The sequence below is a fragment of the Triturus cristatus genome, chromosome 7, assembly GCF_964204655.1.
Source record: "Triturus cristatus chromosome 7, aTriCri1.1, whole genome shotgun sequence".
Classification (NCBI taxonomy): domain Eukaryota; kingdom Metazoa; phylum Chordata; class Amphibia; order Caudata; family Salamandridae; genus Triturus; species Triturus cristatus.
The window spans coordinates 327,357,487-327,372,915 of record NC_140590.1 but is presented as its reverse complement, the minus strand read 5'-3'; the positions used below and the strand labels follow the sequence as shown (position 1 = coordinate 327,372,915).

Below are 15,429 nucleotides of genomic sequence, written 5' to 3'. Positions count from 1 at the left end.
GTGAGGCTTTTGTGGATTTTAGGCAACATTCTTAGTGAAGGACGTGTGGGAAAATTTTGAGTGAAGAATTTTTGTTCTTTCTCTCCAATGGTGCCACACCGGACTGCTTTATCCACGATCTCTTGTAAGGTCAATTGAATTTCAGTGGTAGGATCCGTGTCAAGTTCAGAATAGGTTGTAGGATCTTGTACATGTTCTTCCAGTTGAAATCTGTAATGACTGGAGTCCATTATGACTAATGCGCCACCTTTGTCGGCGTTAAGGAATGTAAGATCTGGATTGTCGGCCAATTTCTGAAGCAGTGCTCTATCTTTTACTGTCAAATTTTGGTGAACTGTTTTGTGTAGTTTACATATCCTCAATAGATCACGTTTGACAAGAGTTTCAAAAGTATCAAGCACTTTATGGCTCACGCGTGCCATGTAGGTGCTTTTGGTTTTCAAACCACCCAACGTGTCAACAGGTTGAGGTTGAGGATCAGTCAAAACATTGTCAAAAAAGTGTCTAAGTCTTAGGGAACGCATAAAGCGATAAAAGCTAACTTCAGTTTCCAGTCGATTGGACGAATGGGTGGGGACAAAAGATGATCCTTTTTGGAGCAATTTGATCTGTGGCTCATCAAGAGGTACTGACGAGATGTTGATGACCAAGTTATCATGCTCAGTTATCGTTGACTTCTTGTGACTCTCTTGTCCAAGGATGGTGCAATTGGTCTTCCGTTTTTTGCCCCTCCTGGGTCTGCGTTGTCTGACTGGCCTGTCCCTAAAAAAGGAACCGCAGTTGAGGAAGTAGATGTAGATGGTAATTCGGATGCTGATTGTATTCCTGTCGAAAGATTCTCCGATTGGCTACTGGGTTTCGGTCTGTTTCTGATGTTATCAGAATCACTGGAAGCTGGTGATGTGTCCGTGTCTGAGGTTTTGCCAAAAGGTCTATTTTGTCGCCTGCGTGCATAGATTTCAGCCCAGTTATAGACCTCGCCCAATTTGTAGTCTATGGTGTCCCTACGAAACTGACATGCAGAGATTGCATGACTACTTCATGTCATATCTACAATTTAATGGATCCAAAAAACATGATGAAGGCCACTCTTTTCAAAATAAAGCTATTTGTGCATATTTTTTAAAGCAGGTAAATATTCACAGTTCCGACAACACAGTGCTCATAGTGGTGTAAAATATCTACATAACCATAATGAATGGCAGCATCTATTTATCAGCATAATATAGTAACTGTTCCTGTATAAAGCTCACCATGTACTCTAAATAGCACTGAAATAACACTTACAACACTCACATGCTGCCTTTTCATTTCCAATGAACACACATATCGCCTAAGTAGGGTTGCCACCTATTTGTGTGTCTCCAGCGCACTATTTGTTCCATACCACAGCTAATATTTGACAACATGGTGGTGTCTGCGAGTTGTGTTCATGGTTCACTTCCATTGAATCGATTGTACAGACACCTGACACATATAGGTGCTGAAAGCATGGAGCTAGGTACAGCCCTACAGATTCTCCAGCTGCCGCAATAAACAAACTTTGCAAGAACAAGTATCTGGTGGACAAAGAGTTGCCAAGCTCCTATCTCTGTGTCCTCGTCCTGTGCACCTGTTGGGTTTCCTGACTTTGCATAGGTCTTCCTCTATCAACCAAGTACTCTGCGTTGCATGTGTCGGATGGAAAATGAGCCCAGGAGCTTCTTCATATTGACAGTGACACAGCTCTTTGGCAGGTGTTGTGATTAATTAAAATAAATGTCTTTTAAGAAGACTTCTGACATCTCTAAAAGAAAGCAAACCATCATGTGGCCATCACATTTGCACCAAGAGTGGAATTTTGTGTTAATGAAGTGGCAAGAAAGCTAAGTGTCCTGAATCACCATCCGCAAAATACTGTGAGTATCTTGGTTAGAAACCTCAGGGCAATTCAATCACTTACATTTTGGAGGTCGATAAAATGAATGCCAGTGAGTTTGGAAACAACTATTGTTTCTAGTGGTTGGAAGCAATTTAGTTTGTGGCGTGTGCTAGAAACGTGTGATAATTATTCTTGTTATTTATGCAGTATTTTACAGCACTTCTATACAGACCCTCAAGGAGTTTGCAATTTGCAAAAGAATCGCGAAAACACCAGTTTTAAAAAAACCTGTACTTTTTACAAAGGTGCCTGCAAAATTCCTTTTATTGGCCCAGTGTTGGCCACTAAGGCAAATAAAAGGAGCGGGTCAGAGAGCAGATGATGTGTTTGTTTACTCACCTGCCTGCTGCTGCTTTGCTTCCCCCTGCCTGGAGGTGCCTGGAGCTGAAAATAAAGAACACTTCTGCTCAGACTGGTACACCAAATAGCAGGTGCATTTTGCCGTGGTTCGGCAGCATATGGAATTTCTCTGCTCCTCTTCCCCTGCCCTCAGCACTCCCACCATCCACGGGCTGAAAGTGGATGGGTGATTTCTGTGGGTTTGTGGCAGAAGTGGGGAGCACAATGCGGCGGGCCATGGGGTCAACAAGTGTATTTTTTTAGCTTGTTTTCTTCAAAGAAAAAAAGAATGAATTTGGGCCTGCCTCCCATAGGCATATGGTGGGTCCCGATGGGGGCAATAAATATATATATATATATATATATATATATATATATATAACCCACTGGCAGTCGCCAGTAGGTAGTTCTAGTTAGGACCTATTTTCCATAGGAAATCCGCAACATTCTATTTGGAATAACGTTGGCGCCGATTGATGAATCTTCGTGAAATTTTCCAAACTTTTGGCCAGCTCCGGTCCGCTCCTATCCTGAAAATTTCACGGTGATTCGTCAAGCGGCGGCCGAGGAAAAAAGGGGAGTCCCAAAACACGTTTTCCCCATGCATTTTCCCATAGGACCTGTTGACGCAGCTACAGCCCGAACTGCTGAACGGAATTACACCAAATTTGGCAAAGAGGTAGTCCCCAGATCAGACTCGTGCCTTTTGCTTAAATGGTGTAAATCCGTTCAGTAGTTCCTGAGAAAATTAGAGTTAAAAAGATAGATCTATCTGGGCGGAGCCTAACCACACATCTCATCGTGAGATCTGATTGGTTGTCAGTTCTTCATCCAAGAAGTGTTGGCAGCCATCTTGGGACCAATATACGTGATAGCACCTCATTAAAAAGCATTGCAGTTAATAGAAGGTTTTAAGACTTTAGTTACATTATAAATCATTTGTTGATGGTACCATACTCATTTTAGGAATTGTGGTGTGTTCTAAGGTGATTTTACCATGTGAAAAAGCCTTCTGCTGTGATATCATGAATCATGTTTGAGAGAAAAATATTTTCTCATGCTTTTCCCACAGAGGTTTGGAAGGTGATCTATAAGCTAAACTGAGAGCATATTTTCTGTAAATTCACATTATCTTTCTCAGTCATGTGAGAATGAAGTCTGAAATTCTCAGTAAAATATGTACATCCAACAAGGGCAGAGACTGTCAGTTGATTCCTTTGTGTTCTACTGCAGCTTCCCAGAGTGTTCTTAAGAACAACTAGAGCGCTTACTGTCTTACTTATGACAAAAGTATGGCACACCTGAAGCCATCTTGATAGGAATAAACTTGTAACACTTAAAACATTTAATTTACAAAGGAACAAAATGAGGGCGTTCATTTTGCCATAGAAATTATGATTAGTGCTGCAGAAAGAAAAATTAGGGCACATTTTGACTTCTCAAATCCTCTTCTATTTCATAAAAAAATTCTGACATGCAGACTGAAACATGCACTTTGAATACCAGCAGCAGACTTCCCTGGTGAGCAGTAGCTTTACTACAGTGATCTAATGAGCAACTAGAGTGCTAACATTCTGAATTTATGGCAAATGTGTGACACATCTGAATGCCTTCTTGATGGAACCAAAGTAAAACATTGAAAGTATTTTCTACTGAGGAGACTGCAGTAAATGAGGAAATTAGGAAACTACATAACAAATAAATCTCCCAAGATGGCCACCAGAGACAAAAGAGCCCAAATGTAGCCCAAATATCACCCAGATGTAGCCCAAGTATAGCCCAATGACAGAATGTCCCAGAGTGTTCTTAAGAACAACTAGAGCACTTACTGTCTTACTTATGACAAAAGTATGGCACACCTGAAGCCATCTTGATTGGAATAAAGTTGTAACACTTAAAACATTTAATTTACAAACGAACAAAATGAGGGGGTTCATTTTGCCATAGAAAGTATGATTAGTGCTGAAGAAAGAAAAATTAGGGGACATTTTGAGTGACTTCTCAAATCATCTTCTATTTCATTAAACAAATCTGATATGCAGACTGAAACATGTACTTTTAAAGCAGCAGCAGACTTCCGTCGTGAGCAGTAGCTTTACTACAGTGATATAATGAGCAACTAGAGTGCTAACATTCAGAATTTATGGCAAATGTGTGACATATCTGAATACCTTCTTGATGGAATCAAAGTAAAAAACTGACCGCATTTCCTTCTGAGGAGACTGCAGTAAATGAGGAAATTTGGAAACTTCATAACAAATAAATCTCCCAAGATGGCCACCAGAGACAAAAGAGCCCAAACGCAGCACAAATATCACCCAGATGTAGCCCAGATGTAGCCCAATGACAGAAGTGTGCAAAACACTTATTTTTTGTGTATTTGCAGTTTTATATAGTGCAGACTTGTCAGGTATTGGAGTGCTTTACATGAGCATTGGTTACATCACACAAGATCAAATTCATTTTGGTTGTAGACATGGGGAGATTAAGTGATTTGACCAGAATCACAGAATGTTGAGCTGAAGCAGAAACTCCAACCTGGTTCCCCAGTTGCAAAGTCTACAGGTCTGGAAGTAACACCACATCCTCTCCCCTAAGTGCAACATTTAATCAAGTGGTCAACTGGATAAAAAAACATAAAGATTACAAATAATTTAAAAGTTCTTTGTCGCTATTTGAAAACTCAGAAAATATGTCCTCATTTTAGTTTTTTAGAGCACTAACCATAATTTTGATGCAAATAAGACCCTCTCACATATGTAATTTCTAAAGGAAATGCTCTAGGTATTACAGTTTTGATTACATCAAGATGACGTCGGGCGTTCCACACTTTTGTAGAGACGCTGTGGCAATATAATAGACCATTGTGGGCAGAAGGAAGAGGCAGTGGTAGTACAACCATACATGCCAACAGACCCGTTTCAGCCAGGAAACGTCCAATGTTTTTAAGCTCAAATGGGCTTTATTTGATCTGTCTCCTGTCTACAATCTCCTCTTTTTCAATGTAACTCAAAGGGGAAAATCAATACCTCAGTTTTTGTTCAAAATCTCCCTCTTACCAAGTTCAAAATGTTCGCAAGTATGGTACATTGGATCATGGTAGGCAGGAGGAATTGGGGTAGGGACATGGACTCGGATAACAGAGGACAGGAGGGACATGGAGAGGTGCACCAAACTGACCCTACAGGGCAGGCATCAGGGTTTGCAGCAGCACAATACACCACACAGGGCATGCGGGACGGGAGTGCAGCACAACAATCCATAGAAAGCAATAGGGAGGGGACAGGACCATGCACATGGACAACAGAGAACAGAGGGGAAAGAGGCAATGGTAGCTAGCTGACCATAATGGACAGACAGGAGAGAAAGCTTCAGCATAGCAGACCATAAAGGGCAGGAGGGACGGATCAGGGGCATTACAATGTAACAGACAAGCCAGGAGGGAGGGAATAGGGGTCTGCACATGGAAACAGAGGGTTGGGGCAAAGGGGGCAGGGCAGGAGCAGCAAGATGACCATGGAGGTCAGGCAGGATGGGCAATAGAAACAAGACACACCATGGAGAGCAACAGTGAGACTATGATGGCATACACACAGACCATGGAGGGAAGGTGGGAGGGGGTCAGGGGCATCTAGCTGACCACACAGGGAAGGTGGGAGGAGCCATGGCAGCACAGAAGACCATGCATGGCAAGCGGGAGGGTTAGTGGCAGCACAATGGCTATGATGGGCAAGAAGGAGGGTGCAGGGGCATGCACAAAGGACCATAGAGGATAGAAGGGAGGGTCAGGACCTGGGCACAGACAAGAGTGTTCAGGGGAAGGGGCCTCACAACAGACCGCTCGGGGCAGGCAGGAGGAGCAGTTGTAGCACAACAGACCAGGGAGGGCAGAGGGGTGTGGCAGTAAAATGGACCATGAACGACAGGAGGAAGGGGATAGGGGCATGGCATGTGGACAGGCAGGGTGGAGGTGGCAGGTACAGGTTACAGTCATCTGACAATGCTAGGAAGGTGAGAGGGGAGTGGCAGCTTAACAGAACACTCAGAGTAGATAGGAGTGGCAGGTCCATGGAACATGGTGGGCAAAAAGGATGGAGCAGGGGCATGCACAAAGACATCGGAGAGCAGGGGGAAGGACAATAGGGGTAGCAAGCTAAGCACAGAGGCTAAGCAGGAGGTCAATGATGGGCCATAGAATTGGGCAATGGAGGGCAGGAGGGCTGGACTGGTACATCATGCTAAATGGAGGGCAGTGGCAGCACATCAGACCATGCATGGCAGGAGGGAGGTGGCTAGTCCATGGATTCAGACAACAGAGGATAGGGAGGCGGTGGATGGGGAGCAAGCTAACTGTTCTGAGAAGGTGGGTATTAGGAACTTTATTGTTTTTAAAATGTGTGTCTGTGCGAACTACTTAAAATATGAACAAGTATGCAGCATAATCTCACTTTTATTCAGGAAGAAGAGGACGTTTGTGACTGTGACTCCGGGCTCACTTGGCAGAAACACCCCCTGACCCTCCACCCCCCATTGCAAAATGTAATGCCCGTGAAAAGGGTAGGTGGATGCAGTGTTATATAGAACATAGTCCTGAGAGCACGATTGAAAATGAAAACTAGATATAGTGTATGGTATAAACTATGCACCAAAAAGTGTGATATAAGATGAACCGGGGCTTGAAATATAATATGCAATACATTGTGCGCAGTGACAGATTCATTGGAGAGCGCGAGATAGCACAGGCACTAGCGCGTGCTATGCGATATGCGCCTTGGAGTGCAATATGCACAGGGCAGTGTTGTGTAGCCTAACTAGTCTCTAAAGTTGTAATATAAAATATGTGCTGGGGAGTGTAACGTTGCACGTGCACTGTGACAAAGATATGGGTCCCAGATTGTAATATGTATGGCATAGCGCTTTGTGTTATAACATAGGCATCGAGGAAGGCACATTAGATAGGGCAATATAACCCGTGCGAAGGCAAATGTGGCATGACATATTCACGGGGTGGTGTTACAGTGCACATGGGCTAGAGAGTGTCATAGCATACGCACTAGCTGGTGGAATACAACACAGAGGTGTGTGGCACTCGGCGGGCACTGGTGGGTGTAACACAGCATTGGGCTCAGCCAGGAGCACGCTGTGACTCTCAAGTGAGGTTTGTCTCCTTTCCAGAGAGTAAAATAAAAAGTATTACACATCCGGCGGTGGATGTGTGTTTTATTAACCGTGAGGGGGGTTTCTTGCATAGTTTGGTCGAATTTTTGTCGAATCCCCTTTGAATGGCTTGGTGTGCGTGTGTATTAAATGTGCCCGTCAATAGCTACCCATGTTTGTATAAATAAACGACAAGGGTGTCTACTTGGAGAGTACCCACCGGCGGGGGCGCCGGGATTAGGCACGGTAGGACGTCAGACACGTCAGAGCTTCACTAGCGGTGTAAATACATTCCATGTGGATTCATTTTGGCGCGTTTTAAGTTGGGGAAATAATTCCCTTTCAATCCTGAGGGACCCTGGGGGCAAACTAGCCCACCAGATGCTTCCAGTAAGCGCGACTGCTCTGCGTTGCAGAGAGGTGGTGCAGGCCGTGCCCCTTTTTACACCTCTCTGCAATGGCGCTTACTGGACGTACCTAGTGGGCTCTTTTGCCCCTAGGGACCCTCAGGATTCAAGGGGACTTAATCTTCCAACTTAAAACGGCCACAGGGAGTGTCTACACAGTGGGGAAGGGAGGGAACGGGGCCTGAGGTGACGTGTGCAAACACGCCCTATGGCGCATTTTAAGTTGGGGAAAAAATTCCCCTTCAATCCTGAGGGCCCCTGGGGGCTAACTAGCCCACCAGGTGCTTCCAGTAAGCGCCACTGAGCTGCGTTGCAGAGAGGTGGTCCAGGCCGTGCCACTTGTTACACCTCTGTGCAACGCAGCTCTGTGGCGCTTACTGGAGGTACCTAGTGGGCTAGTTGGACCCTAGGGACCCTCAGGATTCAAATGAACTTAATCTCCCAACTAAAAACGGCCACAGGGCATGTTTACACAGTGGTGAAGGGAGGGGACGGGGCCTGAGTTAATGTGTGCAAACACGCCCTGTGGCACGTTTTAAGTTAGGGAAATAATTCCCCTTCAAGCCTGAGGGACCCTGGGGGCCAACTAGCCCACCAGGTGCTTCCAGTAAGCGCCACTGCGCTGCGTTGCAGATAGGTGGTCTAGGCCGTGACCGTTTTTACATCTCTCTGCAACCCAGCTCTGTGGCGCTTACTGGAGGTATCTAGTGGTCTAGTTGGACCCTAGGGACCCTCAGGAATCAAGGGGAATTAATCTCCCAACTAAAAACGGCCACAGGGCGTGTTTACACAGTGGGGAAGGGAGGGGACAGGGCCTGTGGTGACGTGTGCAAACACGCCCTGCGGCTCGTTTTAAGACGTAGTTTTAATCCCCTGCCCTATTATATACTAGGGGCTTACAGAGTAGGACATGCTAATCACAAGGGGACCCCAACGCATAGTGTTCCCTAGTGTATGTAGGTGTTTTCACTGTATTCTGAGTGTCTTTTAACATAGCACTGGCACTAGGACTGGTTAGTCAGACTCAGTTACCACCAGTATCCATCTGAAAAAGTTGAGGGTATAGGATGATTTTGCAACAAGGCTTCTTTCTGCTCTTCTGTTTGTTCTTTCCGCACGTTATCCATCCTTCCTGCACTTTTCTTCGTCTTTGAGGACTTCTGTTGCTTCTTTCTGCATTTCTTTTTTTCTTTCTTTGCGTTTTTTCTTCTTTCTTCACATGTCCTATCTCTGTAAGCATAGTTAGAAATTAGCATTTAAAAAACCTTTGAATTGAAATTCACTGAAAAAAACATAGGTTTCAGGCACGTTATAGTTAGGCATTAGCATTTAAAAAACCTTAAAAATTCACTGAAAAAACCATAGGTTTCAGGGGCGTTATAGTTAGCTGGACTTTTCACTCGTACAAAACCATTGAAATTCCCCCGTTATAGTTAGTTCAGCTAACTATAACTCGCGTGCCCGCAATGCACTGCTGATGACGTCACATATTACATCACTCATGACATGGTCAGTGACATCACTGATGACATCACTGATGACATCTCAAATGACATCACTGATGACATCACTGATGACATCATCCTTGTGATAGAGTGGCAGACCTCCTCTCCCCCTAATATAACCTTTGATACACACATTCAAAAATAGAAACTAAAATTTTCAAAACAATGGACATACCAATACCAGTTACAACAACCTATTCAGTAATTCTAAGATCCACATACACATCCACTCATTCACAAACAGTCCTATACAGTCACTCATACATGTACTCACTCATCATATGTACTCATACACCTATACATCCTGTTACACAACGCCACTCATCCATAGTTACTCACACACATAGTCACTCATGCTGATAAAGAATCAAACAGCCATTTACTTGCATATACAGTTATACACACACCACCACACTTACTTCTACAGAAACTTACACATACTTAGTTTTTTAAACAATCACTTATAGAAACACATACTTATTCATACATGAACTCTTCCAATCTCTCACTCTCACATATACTCACTTATATACACCAATAGTCACATTTACTAGTTTAAAACATATGTAGTTACTCATAAAGACACTATTGAGACAGTCATTCACTCACTAACGCACCCATGCACACACTCATCCACCCATACAGTCCTGCACACATGCTGTCTTCAACATATACAAACAGTGAGTCACTCATTCATGCACCTATGCACTATGTAATACCCCCCACCGAACCATACAGACACTCAGATACTCATACTCCAAAAAACAACTAATAACCTATATAGACACTCGTGTAGCTACTCACCAACCCATGCAGCCACTTATATACAAAGTGAGAGACTGATACAGATATTTACATATTTAAACATTACTCACTAAGCCATGTATTCACTAAGATACACTTAATCAGTCAGTTATACAATCAATTTTTCAAAAACAAATCATCAATTTAGACACTTATATACCCATTTATTCTTCCATCGACCTTGAGATATAAATATATAAAACATATGTAATTTTCAGAAAAACACACATTCACTGGATGATGTCATCAGTGATGTCATTTGAGATGTCATCAGTAATGTCATGAGTGATGTCACTGACCATGTCATGAGTGATGTAATATGTGACGTCATCAGCAGTGCATTGCGGGCGCGCGAGTGAAAAGTCCAGCAAACTATAACGCCCCTGAAACCTATGGTTTTTTCAGTGAATTTTTAAGGTTTTTTAAATGCTAATTCCTAACTATAATGTGCCTGAAACCTATGTTTTTTTCAGTGAATGTATATATATACATATATATTTCATCCAAATTGCTCCTGACGAGACTACGGACCCATGGAGGGTGGTGTATACACCGGCAGAGCACCCGGTAAAAATTCACCATCCGTCTGCAATACGTGATAATAATACACTCTCAGGCTCCAGAGAGAATGATCATCAGGAAGTTTATTTCCACGCTACGTGTTTCGGCTAAAAAGCCTTGTTCACACAATGGAAGAACAAACATATGTCACCATTATGTACGCATCTCACTCAACGTAGGGTAATAAACATAAATAACAGACCCTGCAAAAAACGGTCTAAATCAGGCTCCAGAAACCACCGCGGACATATTGGAACAGTTATACAGATTATGCCCTGTGGCTTTCCACATCGCTGGCAGTATAAAGGTATTATCGTTTTTGAAATACAAAAGCCAAACATTGGGAGTATCACCAATTATAAAATTAATAACCTCTAAAATTATATCAGATTATGTAATACAAACTAAATGCAGTTTATCAATGGCTCATTGTCAGTAATGTATTTTAAATAGCGTGTATAGACTGTACACAGGAAAGAAAGGATAATTTAATCACGGTGCCTCATACTCGTAAAGTGACGTGTGTAGTGTGCAAAATATGTATCTAAAATCCCCTCCATACATAAATAACATGAGTTCTGTCAATTTGCAATTTCGTATGGTTATGACCTAGAGTGAAAATTGTCGTCATGTAGATTACACCACGGTCTCTTCCTCAATTAAGGGAGAAGTGAACTGTTTGTGCAGTGATATTATGGTGTGATTCAACTGTCCTAAAAGTGATCATATTGTATCCACACAAGGATATATACAGACATGCTGGACATGTGTCCATGATAACCAGTTGTAGAAGTGTCAGTATATGCCCTCCATCATCTACAAGAATATCTGCAACAGTAGCATGGGTGCTAGTGCCCATACATACTTAAGAAGAACCAAATATAGGTCGATTTACAAGGAGATTCCAGGAAATGTAATGAGGGCCAATGCTCATAATCACACAGACATGGGCAGAACATATGTCAATGTAGAAAGAGGAAACTGATAGTGATAATTATAAATCTGACGTGATACCGACTCGTGAAGTGCCTCCGGAAAAAAGGTTGGGGACCCGTGAATGTGATACCACCCGAGTGGTGTGGGTCCCTGCCTTTCCTCCTGTAGTGAAAGAAAAGGAGAGAGAAAAAGAAAAAAAAGGACATGTATAAGAAGAAAATATATAATATAAGGATACAGTAATAATAATGGAATTAGTGAGATAAAATCAGTTCAACAGAACATTCACGTGTGCAAAAGCATTATAAGCATTTTTTCTCTCAAACTGTTATGAGGAGCATATTGACGAACAATTACACATTACTTTTCATACAGATGTATTCGTAATTCCTCGTCCAAATTGAGCCCCCCCGGGAATTTAGTCTGAAGGTCAATGATGAACCTTGATTCTCGCTGTCTAAGTTTCAATACCCTGTTGTCTCCCCTCGGGGATCTCGGGATATGTTCCATGGCATAATAGCTAAGACCTATGTTGTTGGAAAAATGATGTTCTTGAAAGTGGCGGGCTACCGGATACTGTTTATCACAATTGGTGATAGCCCGCATGTGTTCCAATACGCGTTTCTTAGCTGGATGGACTGTACTTCCTATGTATCTCAACTTGCAGGGGCATTCAAGACAATATACTACAAACGGAGTTCCACAAGTAAGGAACTGTGTAATAGGTTTAACCCTTCCCCCTCCATCTCGATACTCTTTTTTTCATGGTACTGTTTCTGCACGCCCTACAGTGTCCACAGGGAAAAAAGCCCTTAAGTCCCTGATACTACCACTGTGAGGAAACTCAAACTTAAAAAGTGGCATATGCTTAAGAGACAAGGACAGAATCAACCTAGAAGGAACAGTAGTAGTATACCTGATAATAATCTTATGATCAGTGATATTGATACTCTTATCACCATGGCTGAATTGGCTCAAAATAGTGAAAGAAACAATGTAGAGACCAATACTACACAGGTTCTTGATGATATGGAGTTGGATCAGTTGGATGCGGCACACACTCAGTTGAAGGTAAAATCTACATTTGTACCCCTTCTCCCATATGACAGCATTGACACGTTCCATGATTGTATCATTAAGTCACTCATGGATATTAGACTCAGTAATCAAAAATATCCTAGTGATACTCATAAGAATCTCTCTTTTGCCCAGAGACAGGCACTCAAGACATTAACTGACGATACCAACATTGTAATCCGCCCTGCAGATAAGGGGGGAAATGTGGTTATCGAGGTGATAGAGAGGATTACATCAACGAGGCTTTACGCCAACTTGATGATACCAATTTCTAAATACATGTCTCTCATGATGTCTACAATCAGAGCATTACCGATATCTGGGAGAAATTGATTACATGGAGGAATAAGGGTCTTCTTGAGTGGGAGGAATTTTGCTATTTGAAAAAAGATCATCCCAGACTTCCCATACTATACCTCCTACCCAAATTGCACAAAGATAACAACAAACCACCGGGACGCCCCATTGTCTCGTCAATAGGGAGCATCAGTGAACATATTTCCAAGTATGTAGACCACTTTTTGAGAAATTTTGTGATACAATTATCGAGCTACTTAAGGGATACTAAAGATTTTCTGTGTACAATTGAGAATCTTGCATGGAACCCGAATTATCTCTTTATTGTCCTGGATGTGCAGTCTTTGTACACGATAATAGATCATCAACAAGGACTGAAAGCATGTGAACACTTCTTGAAGCACAGACCTTTGAGATATCGTGAGCATAGCCGGATGATAATAGAGATGACTGAATTTTGTTTGAAAAACATTTTTCCTTCAATGGCGCCCACTACAGGCAGGTTAACGGTACTGCGATGGGTTCTTGCTTTGCTCCCTGTTTTGCTAATTTATTTATGGGCCACTGGGAGCAGGAAATCTTTGCCAGTACTACCCTCAAAGAGGACCTCCAGAAAGTCATCATGTGGCTACGCTACATAGATGACTTATTCATCGTCTGGAGTGGCTTCAAAGGGGATGCTGAGGATTTTATTGAGAAATTGAACACCAACAGCTATAACATCCTTCTTACAGAAAGCATTAATGCTAGCAAAACTGAGTATCTGGATGTATGCCTGGAAGTTAAACAGGGCAAGGTGTGCACATCTCTCTTTCGGAAAGCTACAGCTGGTAACAGTGTCCTACATGCCCTCAGCAGCCACCCTGAAGCACTCAAATGGAGTATACCCTACGGGGAGCTGCTGAGGGCCAAAAGGAACTGTAACAATCTTGAGGCATATTCGGATGAGAGAGATAACATCATTAGTAGGTTTCGTAATAGAGGTTACCCTAACTGGGTCCTGAAGAAAGCAAAGGATCATGCAGAAGGGGTACAGAGAATTGACACTCTACGAGACAAATCTGATGGTGAGGGTGATGAGGACAAGGTAGGCACACGGATGATTCTCACCTATAACTCAGAGTCACATAAGATCAAACGCATATTTGCGAGACATTGGGATATCCTGAAAACTGATGGTGTTTTGGGAACATGCATAACTGAGCGGCCCATCATAACATACAGGAGAGACAGGAACATACATGATCTGGTTGTCAAAAATGATATCACCAAATATTCCACCAGTGCTGGTCATGGCCTCATAGGATTTTTTCCATGTGGCCATTGTAAAGCGTGTAGACACAGTAAGTTTAAAGGCACTCTGGAATATAGGGGTATATCCAAAAAGATCACTCAGTTCCTGACCTGCTGCACTAGTTTTGTTATTGATGCCATCGAGTGCACATGCAAACTTTGGTATATTGGCAGTACAACTTGCTTTGCGAAAAAAAGAGGGTCCTGGAACATCTTAGAGCCATAACCAATAATGTCCCTAAATATCCTGTCGCTCGACATTTTAATGAACATCATTTTGAGTTATCTGATTCTTGAACATATCCCTAAAAATCCCAGGGGTGGAGATAGGGTACTTGCTCTTAGACAGCGGCAATCTAGACACATCATTGATTTCCAAACTAAAAGCCCGGGAGGATTGAATATGGATGAGGAATTGTCCATTCATCTCAAAGTGGGATCGTAAACTCTCTAATGGGTGCTGTTAATACATAATGTGTGAGATTATAGATACGGCTGTGTTTACAACATACATATTGCAATCTTTCTTAACCTTCTGTTTCCTCCACATCAAGGATGTGCTTTTGATTTTGTGTGTATATTACACAGTGACATGATGTTACATGGTTTTAGCTGTAATTTTTTATGTTTTATGTTTTCCTACAGGAGAGAAGGAAGGGGCCCCTTCACATGTATTCAACGGCACGAGCATCCTACCCTTTTCATCCGATTTGTTCTGCACATCTGCACATGGTATTGTTATAATATCTACTCACCAGCAGTTCACTTTGTAGTGCACCAGCCACTGAACTAGACCTGACTGTTGTTAGCTAATAATTAGGGGCACTTTCCTTTTCCTGCCTCTTTGGGCCCTCAATTTATATTGGTGGACACCTCACCTTGAGATCCTTTAAATTGCACTATGTAAGACACGTGCACTTGCACTGATAGTTGCCTTCTAGTTAGGTATGGGCACTTGCCCATTTCTTACCTGGCTGTACCCTTGCACTATTAATGTAATGCTTTAGACATAGGGTGTATTACTGCTCACCGCACTGTATCTTTATTGCGCGCACTGGTCAGTATGTTTGTACAGCGCTCCATTCCCATGACGGGTTTATTTGGGTTTATTTGGAAATTCATTTAATTGCTA

At 42.6% G+C, this 15,429-nt stretch overlaps 1 protein-coding gene across 2 annotated transcripts in view; it reads left to right on the top strand.

Moving 5' to 3' along the window:
• Positions 1-15,429, top strand: part of LOC146809589 (galactoside alpha-(1,2)-fucosyltransferase 2-like) — a 372,181-nt gene that overhangs the window by 148,580 nt on the left and 208,172 nt on the right. For both annotated transcript variants that reach the window (XM_085616432.1, XM_085616433.1), the window contains exon 2: positions 14,943-15,029. The gene's annotated coding sequence lies outside the window, so the exon portion shown is untranslated. The remainder of the gene's footprint in view (positions 1-14,942; positions 15,030-15,429) is intronic.